Raw genomic sequence first — 15,757 nt, 5'->3', positions numbered from 1 at the left:
AACTGAGGCCAGAGGTAGAGATAACAGTGCCAATGGGCAAATTCCTTCCATTTCTGCAGGTAAGAAGTGCGGGTTGATGTTTTTCTACTGTGTAATAACACCTACTGCACTTTCATAGAGCAGGATACAAGTTGATGTGGAGACTGGTTTCCTAGGCCATCCACTTGCCCTGAACTGTGAGGGTACAGAGGTGGGCTCTCCACCCATACAAGGATGCATCGGATGTTAGTCACTAACAGGGTTGGGTGGCAGAAAGGGATGCCCTCATAGACATGGAGCTGCTCCTTCCACCAGTTCAGGGAGTTCTTTACGTGCAAGGGGACCGCCACCTGCCTGTCCAAGTTGTCCTTGGTCGGACAGCATGCAGTTCTCAACCAACCTTGGATGCAACAGAGGCGTGATTGATCACACAGGAGTTTAAGACAGTTCCTTATTGATTTCCCAAGGCTTCTATGAATCATCCCTACTAGTCCTGGCAGAGTTACAAAACTTTCTAAAGGAAGATATGTTCTGGCTGTCACTGGGTCCAAGTACATCCCTATAAACTGAATTCTCTGCACTGATACTCAAGTGGGTTTCTTTACATTCAGCTGTAGGTCTAACTCTTGGAACAGAGCAAGTGACTTCTGAGCGGATGACAACACTGCCTTGACAGACTGGCCTTTGAGAAGCCAGTTATCATGGTACAGCAAGATGAAAATTGCTTCCTGCCAAAGGTGAGCCGCCACTATTTCTAGGAACCTTGAGAACACCCTTGGAGCTGCAGATTGACTGAAGGGAAGCACAATCTTTACTGGAAATGAAATTGTAGGCATTTCCTGTGCAATGGGTGTATGGCCATATGGAAGTAAGTGTCTTGTAGGCTGAGGGACAAAAACCAATTCCCTTCCTCTAGAGCAGGAATTATAGTTGTTAGTCACCATCCTGAACTTTTGAAGCTTCACAAACTTGTACAGCTGTTTTAGATCTAAGATCAGCCTCCCATCTCCGTCCATTTTCAGTACTAGGAAGTAGAGCCCTGTGTGGGACTAGTGTAGAGACCTGCAGGAGGACTGGGATCCCACAGGACTGCAGCCATACTAGTAGGAGCAAGTTGGAGTGACAGTGGGTATCACGGGGCGGGACAAGAGTGGGATCAAAAATAATCTCGTGCAGGACTCTATTAGGAAGTATTTCAAGTAGAACTCCCTCCCCCTGCAAGTGGAAGGGACCAGCTCTATTGCTCCTAGCTGGAGGAGAAAGTTCAACTCTTGCCTTAGTAGAAGTTCACCAGAGGGGTCTCTGACGAGGGATGGGAAGGAGGATGGAAGAGAGGGAGCATCAAAAACTGGATGGTGTAGCCCTATGTTATGACCTCCAAGACCCACTGGTCTGTGGTGATCTTCTCCCAAGCCTGGTAGAAATGGACAAGGCAATCCCCAAAGGCAGGGAGGTAGGCTAAAAGTTGGAATGGGAGGATTCAAACCCTTGAGCAACCCATCGAAACTGCTGGTTAGATGACACCTGGGTGGTTGTGGAGGGCAGTTGGATAGCCTTATTCCTCTGAAACCTGTCTCTCTTTCTGGGGGGTTCTGTAGGTCTCTGGCATCCCTGGAACCGAGCAGGGCTTGATCTCTGGGCAGTCTGACCTACTGAAGTGCTTCTTGCATAAAACCCAAGGAAAAAAGGGTGGCCCTGGAGTCCTTAAGCATGTGCAGGGAGTCGTTTGTGGCTGCTGAAAAGAGATTGTGACCATCAAAGGGGAGGTCCTCTACTGTGTTTTGGACCTCTCTCAATAACCCTGAAAGCTGGAGCATGGACACCCTGCATATAACTACCACCATGGAGATGGATTTGGCAGCAGTATCTACAGCATCAAGGATGCTTTGAGAGCTGTTCTGGCCAACAGCTGACTCCCTGCAACAATAGACTGGAATTGTTCCCTGAAGTCATGTTGGAGATGTTCAATAAAGGCCATGAGCTTATTGTAATTAGTAAAGTTATATGTAGCCATGACTGCCTGATAGTTCAAGCTCCGGAACTGCAGCTTTGTGGATGAGTAAGATTTTAATACAGAGAGGTCCAATTGCTTTTGCTCCTTGTCATAGGGGAAAAGTGCTGTCTATCCCACTCATTCACAGCATTCACCACAAGTTAGATGGAAAACAAAAAAAGTCAGAGTCCTTCAGGGGCACATTATACTTCTGGTCAGCCCTTTTGCACATTGGTTGAATAGTTGCTGGAGTCTGCCATACTATCTTAACTGGATTCAGGAAAGCCTAATTAATAGGGAGCGCCCTCTGGAGGGCGTTGCTCACTGTGAAATATCAAGCAGCCTGCACTGCTGGTCTTTGACCTCCTCCAGAGGGATTTGCGGAGTGTCCATTACCCTTCTACTGATGTCCTGGAATTGTCTGAAGTCAACATCGATGGAAGGAGGGGGCAATAACAATGAAATGGTAGTTTCAGGGGTAAATTCCTCATCTGTCCTAGCCTCCAACTCCTCAAACATCTCCTGCGTTAGAAGGGCAGGAGGAGGATGTGGAACTCTGGTCTCCACAATGGACGGTACTGGTGGTTTATTGAACTGTTGTCGATAGGCAGCCTGTGAGGCCCATTGCATAAGGGAGTGGGGGTGGCATAAAGGGTGGTTCCATCATGATTGATGCCCAATGAAGTCCTCCCTGAGCAAGGGCAGATTCCTTAAGAGGTATGTAGGAGAACAAAAATCAAGGAGACTGACTGGAAGTGCTCTTCTTCCTCCTCCTCCACATCCTCCCATAGGGGAGCAGCCAATGAGGACGAAGGAGAGTCCTATGCCAGGGAGAGGCCACTCAAAGACTCAGGTATTGGTACTACGAGATGCTTGGTACCTGAGAGCAACAGGGACTCTGGTTTATTCGACACCAAGAGATCCCTCAAGTATTGGAACTCCTGAGGAAAGGAGACAAGTACTGACACCTTAGTCAAAGTCGCCATGGTTGGAGCTGACAATACTAATAATGTTGAGTGTTCCACAGGCCTTGTCAGACACCAATGCTTGCTCAGTACCGAGAGTACCACTTGTACAGTCACACTCAGCTGAGCTACTTGCAACAGTAACGATGGCTGGGTTAAGGCGCATGACAGCACCAACGACTGAGGGGAATGCTACTGTGCTGATGACGGGGCTGAGCTTGATGGTACCCTGAATTTCTCCTTACTAGTGGAAGGTTAGGTAGAGCATAACAAGGGCCGTGTTGGAGCTATGGGTCTTCGCAGGCCTGCCGGTACCAGAGTAAGAGTCTTTGGCCTCAATGTACTCTTGGATACTGAGGGATTCAACAGGAACCTGGGTCTTTTTTGGAGCTGGCTCTTTAGGCAGAGTCTGTGCTCTTTTGGGGAGTCTTCCCAGAGCGCGCCAAAGGCTTCCTTTTCTTAGGATAAGCATGCCCTGAAATGGACGGGATGCTGGATGTATGGGGGGATCTCCTGACCTGGCTCAGAGAGTGGTTGCAGGGAACGTTACACTGTCAACAGTCTGAGCTTTATCTCCCTGTTCTTCCAAGCCTTGGACTTAAGTGCTAAGCAAACGGAGCACTTCTGGGAGATATGGGACTCTCCCAAGCAAGGGATACACTTGGAGTGTCTGTCGCTCACCGGTGTAGCCTTCTGGCAGGAGAGGCAATGTTTGAATCTTGGAGAATCAGGCACACCTTGCCAGGAAAAGACAAGACTCCTTGGGAGAAGAGAGGGAAACGCAGTCCTCTTGGCTAAACCAAATAACTATACAAACATTAAAACAGTAAACTAACTAGTGTTAATAGATAAAAGTGGAGAAAGTCCGAGTACGCTCTAGGCAGATTTGCTCGTGTTCTGTCTCGGGCTGAGGTGGTAGAGAAGGAACTGATGGCAACTCATCCACACCCCCTTATATAGAGCTTGTTTTCTGCTATGAGAAGGCATAGGATGCCTGCATGGGCCGAACGGATACAGCTAGCTAGAAATCAAGGGCTTGAGAAGCACATGCACACCTGGAGTGGAGCACCCATAGGAACACTACTTGAAGAAGAATTAGAACTCCTCTTCTTAGGATCTTTAAAAGGAGGTCTTTGAGGCTTTCCTCTTTCTAGGAGAGTGTTGCACTGAGGTTTAAGGGGCACTACTGACCCCCAGGGACTGATGTACAGGGGGGTTTCTCCTGATCTGGCTCCGAAGAGAATACTCTATCATTAACAGTCACAACTTGATTGCCTGGTTCTTCTGGGCCCTGGATTTGATGGCCAAATAAATATTACACTGCTGTGGGAAGTGCAACTCCCCTAGGCAGCAAAGCCAAATAAAGAGTTTGACTGAACTAGCCTCTTTACATGTGAGGCAACGTTTAAACCTCAGTGAACTGGGCATGCCCCTCACAGGGGGGGGATTTCCTCAAAGGAAATAAAGCAATCTTTTTAGTAGCCAGTAACTAACTACTTAAAACTAATTAAGTAAACTACATAAACTAAGGGCCTGTCTACACTTAAAACGCTACAGCGGCACAGCTGTAGCGCTTCAGTGTAGACACTACCTCCACATCCCTGAGGTGGTAGCTAGGGTGACAGAAGAATTCTTCCGTTGACCTAGCGCTGACTACACAGGGACTTAGGTTGGTTTAACAACACTGCTCAGGGGTGTGGATTTTTCACATCTCTGACAGATGTAGTTAAACCAACCTAATTTTCTAGTGTAGACCAGGCCTAAGTAAATGATCTCAGTAAGCATGTAAGGCATGCACAAAGAGGACACACTGGGCTACTTCTCAGGCTGAGGCAATTGAGAAGGAATTGAGTACGGTCTGCCTGCACAGCCTTATACAGCCATAGTCTGAGGCATGAGGTCAGTAGTTTATGCGTAGGCCGAATGGACACTGCTCATGAAAAACTCTGATCAAAGGCACGTGGCGCGTGTGAGCACCTGAAGTGGAACATCCATACATGCTCCACTGGAAGTAGTAGTCAAGGACTTTTGCTTCTCCTTCAGAAACCTAGAGCACTAAGACAGTGTAAAAAGCAAACCTCCTCCCAGAGCAGCGAGGCATAGATGGGAGACGGGATACTAAAGACTGAGTAATTTCCATATTTAACTAATCTGCCCCAAAATAATCCAAATTAATTAAAAAAAACTGAACTAACCTAAAACTTTCCTCAAAAACTGAAAATAAACAACTCACATTCTAGTTACAGTTCAAAAAGGCTCAGAGACCTTTCTTTAAAATTCTGTGTTGAATTGCACTTCCTATTTTTTCTGGAAGCACAGAGAAAATGGCTATTTGTGTAGTATTTTACATCCAGTTGAAACCATGAAAGAGTGAAACTAAGTAAAAGAAAAGAAGAAAAGAAAAAAAAAAAGTCAGTTCTCAGATGTCCAGTCAAACTCTCAAAAAAAGATTCAGATAAGAATCCTAATAAAGAATATGCATCTATGAAGAGAACTGAACCTTCTGTGTGGTTCACTATCCACTAATTTACATATTTAAAGTTCAGACACCCACATATGCACAATCTGAAAAAGTATGTATACGTATTTCCCCCCCTGTAATACAAGCCAACAAACAAACAGTCACTACTTTTTTACACAAGTAACTTTTCATAAATCACAATTATATGGTATATCAAGTTGACACTTAATCAGCCTACAACCCCAATAAGTCATGGACAAGATATCAAAAATAAAAACCTCCCCCCAAACAAAAAAGATGAAGAAATTAAAACAATTAGTAATTATTGGTAGCCACTTAATAGGTGCTCAAAAGCATAATAGCTACATTTCTTTTAGTAACTATATTGCATTAATGAGACTTATTTTGGTAATTTGCACTAGTTAATTTTTAATAAACACATTCTGAACTATTTAAGTCTTAGCAAAAAGCAAACACAACCATTCTATTTCACAAATGAAAAAGTAGGATTTTGGAAGGAAAATACACGTAATGTGACATATGTACTTTACACAACGTAATGCAATATACAAACAATTTCTACCAATGTCCCTTTTCCACTCCACCGTGAACTCACCAGTTCAAACAGAAAATATTCACCTGATAAATACATCGCTGGTTTCATGTGCTAAACATTTATGTACCCACCTACTGTTATATAAAAAAAATATGAAACAGCCCTATAAATAGCTGAACATTTTAATTTTAAGTTCATAATATTTGACACTAATAGGATTTTATTTGTTTTTATCCTCTAAACAAAGTAGCTCAGTCTGTCACTCACTCCCTTTTATTCATTTTTTTGTTTTGTCTTATTGCATGCATCTCTTGTAAAGTGAAAACGTCTGTTTTAAGATAAGTGGAAATACTACAGTACGTAACGTTTTCATGTCAAAATAATTACATTATTATATTCTGAGTTAAATTATTTAAGGTGGGAAAACATTTTGATATTCATTTGACAGTTGTAATCCTGGCAGGATCAAATCAACTTCTTGCAAAGAGGCTTCCATTGGTTTAAAAAAAAAATGCGGAAATGGGCTAAGCGACACAGAGAATTATCCCACTAACCTTTCTGGGAGCAGATCTTCAACTAAGTTACAAATGGCAAGCAGTCTAATTCATCCCTGGAAGCCAATGGAATTAGACCAGGGATTCATTTGTCCCAAGTCTGGTGTTTAGTGTTCACAATTTATGGTGATGGGTACCCTACATATATCCTAGTCATTCACCTTTCTTTGTTTACATCATAAAACCATCACATCACATAGGACAACTAGATCTTTGGTTAGATAGGCTACAGACTGAAACAGTAGGTGGATTACAAGTCAAGACTGGGGGATATTGACTGCTTGAGAACTTTTATACAGCATATGCCCACTGTACCTTTCACATGCATATTTCACTTTCACAGCAATAAAATCTCTAAAAATGTTTTTGGTTTATTTTTTATTTTTACAGAAACACACACAATTTTCTCCATTGTAAACTACCTTGCTTCTACTATGCTAAACAGATGAGCATCACACTGTAGCACAACTTCCAATAAGAACATTTCAATAAATCAATTTAAAATTGCATTCAGATGCTCAGTTGTCTTATGCTAATTTTTTTTATCAATGGATCATGCATAATTCACAAAACCTATGCCAATTAAAAAATTCTCATGTCTGCCAGAGAATAAAATTTAAAAAACCCCTTTCTGTATTGCCACGCTGTTACATACATAGCCCTCAACACCTTGAGGTAGCCTATATCTTAGTTTTCAGTCATACATGCTCTAGGGGGAAAAAAATTAAAATAAATAAGCTTCACCATGTTTTTGAAAATGTAAATTTTTTCTGTTTAGGATACACAGACTTATGAATTTTCTCAAATGCGATTATTATTGTTTTTTCAAGGTTACTGCCATAAAAAAAATAAAACTAAAATCTGACTTAGAGACAAAAAAATGCATTCAGTTTTTAAACTCTGCTTCCAACAATAATTAATGTATATTTACATTTTAACAGTCAAAGTCCAGTTTGGGAAGTTTAAGAAACTGATTTGAAGATAGGATCTGACCCAAAGAGAGAACCTGAGCTTGTGTAAATTGGTGTACCTGCATTTAATGTAAGTAGAACTACAAAAATTTATATCATCTGAGGATTTAACCCTTTATGTTTAAAACTTAATTTGGGAATTAAAATGAGTTGGTACATACATTTAAAATGGCTGGTAAAATTTCTATGGGGACGAGTCATTCTAGTCAGTGCAGGAAGCTTATATAAAAGGTAACAGACACACAACCCCAATTCCACCAAGAACATATATAATGTGCAGGACAATTCCACAAAAACAACATTGATTTAATATTCCTAACACTTAGTGACTATTTCCCTTCTTTGTCCCTTTTTATTGGTGCACACTAAATTCTAATTATTTATTTTCCTACAACACCCTTCTCCTAGGCTCAAATTGGTTTTTTTCCCCCTGTGTTATTGAAGGTATTTCTCTCTTTGGAGCTTCACTTTACACCAATATTTTGACATTTATTTACCATATATTTGCTGTCATGGTGAATGTAGGACTAAGCCTTGTATTTCTGATGTTATTTTGATTAATATCACAGGTTTGCTGAATGATACATCCAGGAATTAATTCGGACTTTATAATACTCTTTTTATTCAGTCTACCAAAGGTTATTGATATATTTAATGTATAGATGTGAGTGGTTTTACACATTTCTACTCCATTTTAACCAAATGTAAGCATGAAATTCTAAGCGATTAAAAGTTACTGTCTGAACTACAATAACCTATTTTTTGTTTCAAACTGTATTATTATCCAATTATATAAATTAAATAAAAGTAATAGAAAGTGTCATCAAACATCAGACATTAAAATACAGCAATACTAGGAAACAAAATGATGAACCTGAAAAAGCACTGACAGACCATGGATGAAATACTAGCCCCACAGAAGTCAATGAGAATTTTGCTATTAACTTCAATGGAGTCAAGATTTCACCCCACATATATACATAGCCATAAGCAGGCACATATTTCACCTATTATATTTCTGAGTGAGAGCAGACTCCATAAGCAGAAAGTCCCAAAATGCCAGACACAAAAAATTGTGGGAGTTAATGTAAGTAACATTCTATATCCTCAGTTTCATGATTATTTCTGTGTAAATAATTTTCAATAATAAAATGAAGGAACACCAAATTTGAATGGATAACAGGTATAGATAAACTAGCAAATGAAATGAATGAAAGTCCTTACCCGAATGGGTCAAAGTTATAGGAATGGTCTGGAAGACTGATTCTGATGTATAATCTCAGTGTCTACAGGTGGTGCTGTACAACAAGTTTGCCTTGGTTACACAAGTTATATTTTTCTAATGATTTTTTGACTCACATTTGTGATATGATACCAGTTTACCAGGGAAAATTCAAAACAAAATTATCTTGTCCTAAGCTCCACACTTATCTGATTATTTCAACTTTTAACTCGCTTCCAATTATTAAAAGTTCCAGTTTAAAGGTATCAGTCCTTGTGGACATTTGATTTTAGTAACACAGCTTATACTCAAATAAATTTGTTAGTCTCTAAGGTGCCAAAAGTACTCCTGTTCTTTTTTTAAAGGATATATATGCACTACTAACCTAATAGAAGAAGGTTACAAAACAACCTTCAGAACATATCAACATAATTTCTTTGTCATCCACAGGTGGTGGGTAGTATTTACACTTCCACTGACAGAAAATGAAAGAGCTCTTTCTGCAGCTCTCTCTATCTCATTGGCAGTGTGAGAGGGGCTAGGAGTTGAACCTGGGTGTCATATATAACAGTAGACACTAGTACCAATAGGTCACTGGTTAGTCCTTTAAATAATCTCTTGTGAATAAATAAGATTTCAGAAAGTTTTTACTAGATAATTACACTTCCTGATTTTGTAATTAGTGGAACTACATGTAATTACATAATAATTATGATGGTAATTACGTAATTAAGATGTATAATTATGTAGTAAAAAACATTATGGAAATAAAAGCCATTAACTGTATAAGCACAATACATTTTAAAAATAAATTCTGTATCATCTGTTTAAAACTACTATATTTCTCAAAATATCAAAATGATTAGACCTTATCAATCACTTGCTGTCAAGTTTTGTAAAAATATATATATTTTTACACGAACATTAAAAAAAGCACCTGAAATCTAAACCCCAAAATTACCCTATCTAGGCATGCACATACTGAGGTTTATACAGAGTTAAATTGTTTCCGTTTGCATTGTTACATTTCCGGACTCCACAAAAATTAGCTAAAAAACCCACCAAGCATAAAATTGGGATCTGAAACCTAGACAAACTTTGAAGTCAGGTCCAATTACCTTGACAGTGCCCTACTGAAAAAGCAGTAGCATGTCAGATACTTTCTTTTCACTACAGAAAGTAAAAAGAACAGGAGTACTTGTGGCACCTTAGAGACTAACAAATTTACTAGAGCATAAGCGTTCATGAGCTACAGCTCACTTCATCGGATGCAGAAAGTGCTCTCCTCTCATCTGTGATAAGAGATCTATACTAAAAGCTATTTTGTATTTGAACTCAATTTATAAACAAAACTGACAGTGTTCAGATAAATTAAGGCAGAATGACATGGGTCTTCATGGAAAAATGTGTCTCAGCGCTGAGGTATACATAAAAAATAAATTGAAACAATGGGGTGGGGCAGTGGAGATTTCAAAAGAGTTTTTAGTTTAACAATAGTCAAAATGGCAACTGTACCAATCATAAAGGGTGATATATAGATTTTTGTAACTTGCCAAATATCATTAAATAATTTTCAGTTAGATGACTGCAACATTTTATTTTGAAGTTTCTCCCCACTTTCTAGTTTACATCATTTTTGCCTGATTTTCGCTTATATGTAAAATAGTCATTCATGTAGCATAATTATGGAAGTACAATAAGTTGCAAAGTAGTGTCAAAATATTTACTTGAAAAAGTCAACGATTATAATTCATGCTGAGTCAGGAGTAAATTAAACTACAATCTCTCTTTCCCCTCCCCCCCAAAATTTGTGTAAGGATAAACATCCATCTTTAATCAACCCTGTTTTACTAATGAGGAAGGATTGACCATGGTTAAAGCACAGGACAGGGATTCAGACAGTCTTCATTCTACTCTTGGCTCTACCATAGCCTTCCTGTGCGACCTTAGGAATGCCCAATTTTTATGCACCTCAGTTTCCATAGCTGTAAATGGGACTCACATAACTTCAGAAGAGTATTATAAGCTTTAATTCATTTAATTATCTGCAAAGCTCTGAGCTTAGATGAAAAGTGATAGACATGTCAAGTATATTGGTTTTTTTAAGTGTTACTTGGGGAGGTGCTTTTCATAAAGGGTGAAAAAAACAAACATGATGCAATATTAAGGCAACGTGTATCAGAAGAAGAATTCACTCATAACCAAACACTCATAAATTGAGCTAAGTCACATTCTTAACATTATCTGAACCACTATTTGTATTTAATAAAAGATGGGGAAAAAAAAAAAAGGAAGGGTAAATGAATTGATATTATTCTGTAAAGTCTCCATGACTTTGTGAAGATCACATGCATGCATTAGACAACTTTTAAAACCTACGTTATTTGGGAAAGGTCAGGAAATAGCTAAACTCTGTTAACTCCCTGAATATTTTAAAGGATTTAAAATTATTTAATTATTATTAAGTATTGTAATTATTTATAATTAAGTACTGTAAAAACTATTTCACTTTCCTCTATAGCCTTTCCATATTTATTGTTGGAAATGTAAATGGGAAAAAAAAGGTACAAAAACCATCTGACTTCATGCCTGAACCTCAGTGTTTTAGTTCTGTGTCTTCAATATTTTGTGGGTTTCACATTTCCTCTCCAAAAGTAACTGTAATTCAAGGAACGTCATCGGGACGATAATGAGGCCAAACACCGCTAAAACCAAATGCACCTAAAAGCTGTCGTCTTTGAGGCAGAAAAAGTTGTTTCAAATCTTCAGTTGGGAGCAATGAATTGACATTGTTGAATTTGCGGCTGACTCACAGATTTAGAAATTGCTAAGTTGAAAAATCATTTATCGAAGGACATGATGGAAAATAATCCACGCAAGACTTCTTAAAATCCTGTGCAGAGCAACGCTTGGTTACCTTTAAGAACTGAAGTCAATTACTAGTGCCTAAAGGTGTGACACTAACTGAAAAGCACTGTCCACTGAAACAGGTGTAGAACTCAGATCATTATCTATGGAACCTCACTGTATTGTGAAATCACCTTTTTTGTCTGTCATTGCTAGCAGATGGGAATACAACTAACTGACTTTTAAACGAATGGCTCTCTGTGCTGTATCCCCCTTCTTCACTCCCCCTAAAAAAAAAAAAAAAAAAATCCACACTTCTAATTCCATCTCCTTCCCTGCCCACTGCTGTGAGCCATTTGTTACAGTGTTCATCTTTACAGGCAGAACAGATATGGAAAATAACTCCAGTATTGACTGAAGGGCCACATATTTCATTGCACAGTGATTCATTTATTGTCTCCATCTCAGTGTCTCTCTCCTCTCCAACAGAAACATCAACTTTCACATCTCCTATATGAGAAAAAATATCTTCTTGCTTAGGTGCCCTTCCAATCTTATCCTGTCTCCCTCTCAAACAGCCACCACCAGCCAACATGCCGATATTAAAGCCCCACCCCATTAAGTAGCTCTGCCAACATACCTCCATTATATAGGGTCTACTTTCAAAGCTTTATAATAACTCATCCATAAAAAAAATTCACTTCATACTGATACTTGGCACACCAAGTTATGAACACACTGGGGAAAAACAATGTTTAAATTATAGGATGCAAACAAACATTTAGAGTTGAGTTTTGTGTTTTTATGTGTAAGTCACACAGCTTAAAAGAGTTTCATTTTTCTCAATTCAATTTTGCAGTTTCTGGATGAATAAAGTAAACTAGGCACTTTTGGTATTTGTATGAACGGGTGGAGGTAGGGGATGTACACGGCTGTGATACCCGTGTAAACGCATTTTCTGAGCGTGCACAGGCTTTTGTGGAGCCACAGCACATAAATACCTAATCTGAAGAATTAGATTGTGGTTCCAAATACTAGCATATGTTTTGGAGGTGCAGTGCGTCCTAAAATCCAGCAATGTTTCAATTACTAATGACTGCAAAGTATCCTCCCTTCTTCAGTGCTTTCTGTTCAGCCACTATACAGACTCAGTTTATTGGATTCCAGTGCCAAGGAGCTCCACAGCTGAGAACATTCTATACCACAGAATATATCTAAGCACCTATATGGCCTCCATCACTGTGGTATAGGAGTGCCTAAAAAGAACATGAATAAATTTATCCTCAACAACCCTTGGCAACAGGGGGAAGTGTTATTACCCTCATTTTACTGACAAGAATGGAGACAGATAGATTAATGGTCAGACTGTGATCCTGTTACACTGAATAGTACCTTACACAGTGAACAGATTTACTGGAGTCAATGGAACTACTTGTTGAGTAATTTACTACTCAGTGTGAGTAAAGGGACTGAATCTGGTCCTACGTGACTTGCCTAATGTCACACAGGAAGTCAATGGCAGATGAGGGAACTGAAGCAGCTGTGTTTCAGCCACAGTGGTATCACCCAGCGTTACTTGGGCTTTATACCTCTTGATTTTTTAAAAAATGACAAAGAGAAAAGAACTATAGCAAATTCTTATCTGTATGCATAATGTATGAGATTTCTATGGAATGGCCATATAGAATCTTCAATAAGTCCCACTAGAGTCACTTCTGATTTTCTGATGTGGCCATGAAAAAACATGTTTGTTTTGGGGTGCAGTTCTCACACAACAAGCACAGTTATTGTCTGGTTAGTCAGTATGCTGTGCTGCTTGTATCTCCATCTATGTAAATGGCTGACAGACTACCCATAAACCTCTTCATCCATGCCTTCAGAAAGTGCAGCTCATGAAATTGCGTTGTCTGATCAGAACCAGACTGAAGCACTTCAGAGCCTGTCCTGTAAGTGTAAGAAAATGAGCCTTGCTGCTCACATTTTGAGTTGATTAATGGAACATTTCTCCTCCTCTGTCCCACTTTTTAAATGAAGGGAATTAACAAGAAAACATGACAGTTCCCGAACTGTTACTATCGTCTGTGATCAGTTATTCAGCAGGGGGGCAAAGGTCAGATCTCTTGTTGAACTATCATTACATAAGCAATAGGCCCTAACTTAGGAAGGTAGCAGCGGGAATTTCTGGGAGCCTTTAGAATCTGGTTTCCTTTCAGAGAGCAGAAACGAGTGAGAAGGTCTCATGGACTTCACTATTAACATATTAAGCTATGATCTGCTCTGGCTGCCTGGGGTTTCCACATGAAATTTAAAGGCATTACTTTTTACCTATAAAACCCCCACACAACTAAGGGCCTACCAATTAGAGAGACTGCCTCTCTCTCTGTGCCAAACTACCACAGCTGAGAACATCTGAGGTGCACAAGTTGGATCCACACTGGCATAAGGGAGAAAGGGCTTCTGACAGGATATTCTCTGTGAGGGCTTCATGACTTTGGACTTCACTCCCCCATCTAAAGCAGCTTTAATCGGATGACAGGTTTCCGAGTAGCAGCTGTGCTAGTCTGTATCCACCAAAAAAACAGGAGTACTTGTGGCACCTTAGAGACTAACAAATTTATTAGAGCATAAGCTTCCATGGGCTACAGCCCACTTCATCGGATGCATTGAATGGAACATATAGTAAGAAGATTTTATATATATATATATTACACACACACACACACACACACACATATATATACACACACACACGCACACACAGAAGGTGGAATTTGCCATACCAACTGTAAGAGGCTAATTAATTACCTATTAGCTTTATCAGCAGGAGAAAAAAAACTTTTGTAGTGATAATCAAGATGGCCCATTTAGACAGTTGACATGAAGCTGTGAGGATACTTAACATGTGGAAATAGATTCAATATGTGTAATGACCCAGCCACTCCCAGTCTCTATTTAAACCCAAGTTAATGATATCTAGTTTATGCTCTAATAAATTTGTTAGTCTCTAAGGTGCCACAAGTACTCCTGTTTTTTTAATCGGATCGACCTTCATTTGACAGACATTTGAAAATGAAGGAAAAAGAGAATTGTAGAATGGGGAGTTGTTGGATGGGAATTTTGAGTTTTTAAGTTGCCTGGCTAACTGATGGTGAGCATTATTACATTTTATGACTGCACAGGGGGCATTTATGATACATTTTTAAGTTAAGACAAGAATGTATGCATAGGTGCCCTTTTTAGGGTGTACATATATAAAGTAAATAAATACAGATGTGTGCCCATAGTGTTTCAGGCTTGTACACATGAAACTCAGTGCTTTCAAACAAACATTCCCACATCGAAACAGGTGTAGTAGCTGCAGAATGTATACTTCCTGTCCAGTTTAACACACTTATCCTGGGTCAGAAAAGTCTTGTTCATTTTTTTGCTAAATATTGTTCCTTTACATTTTAGCGTCTGGGATGGTTCCTAGGAACACTTTTGATATTTCATGATCTAATTGTATAACCCTAGGAAGGGCCCTACTCTGGGAATGGCTTCCCTGGCCGATGGGTCCTCTTATTTAACTAAAGAGGGCTGGTGACAGAACGAACATTACCTTAGTAAAAAGTTTGCGATGCTGTGGTTAGACTAAAACAACAGACTAATTAGTAAATGCCTGGCCTCCTTTGGATCTAGTAGCAAAGGAACTATCTCAAGTTGAATGCCTGTATCACTGATTTTCAGTATTCCATTCTGGAAGCTCAAACTGCAGGAATGAATTCACCTTCTTAAGGGTATCAAAAAGGCACCTAGCTACTCTGGAAAAGAGGGTGCTGATATACCAAGACAGAGCCCACACTCCTGCCTATTGAGCATGTGCAAGCTAAGAGGTTCCAGCTATACTTCTTGGATTGTATACTGTGCTTATCACTGTAGTACTGTGGTATTTATTTGTTCTACTGTATTCTTTTTCACCTCTTGGTCTTCTACCCTAACTGGGATGTGGGAAAGGAGATTATTCTGCAGTGGAGGTTTCTGTCAGGCTACTACTATTGCTAACTCATCTTTTCTCCATAGGAGCCACTATGGACTTCCCGCAGGAGTTTCAGCGGGAGTAGGAACATGTATTTTTGGATCAACAATGCACCAAACATGGGGACCAAAATTTCGTTTATTCAGTCTTGTATATAAGTCAGCCACCAACTTGAAAATCACCTTTCTCTATGA

The 15,757-nt window shown here is 39.5% G+C and overlaps 1 protein-coding gene across 5 annotated transcripts in view; it reads right to left on the bottom strand.

Annotated features, from left to right (window-relative positions):
* Positions 1-15,757, bottom strand: part of POLA1 (DNA polymerase alpha 1, catalytic subunit) — a 359,222-nt gene that overhangs the window by 42,449 nt on the left and 301,016 nt on the right. The window lies entirely within an intron of this gene.

Source organism: Caretta caretta, chromosome 1, assembly GCF_965140235.1.
Source record: "Caretta caretta isolate rCarCar2 chromosome 1, rCarCar1.hap1, whole genome shotgun sequence".
Taxonomy (NCBI): Eukaryota; Metazoa; Chordata; order Testudines; family Cheloniidae; genus Caretta; species Caretta caretta.
Note: the sequence above shows the minus strand (reverse complement) of the source record. Positions and strands in the feature narration are given on the sequence as shown.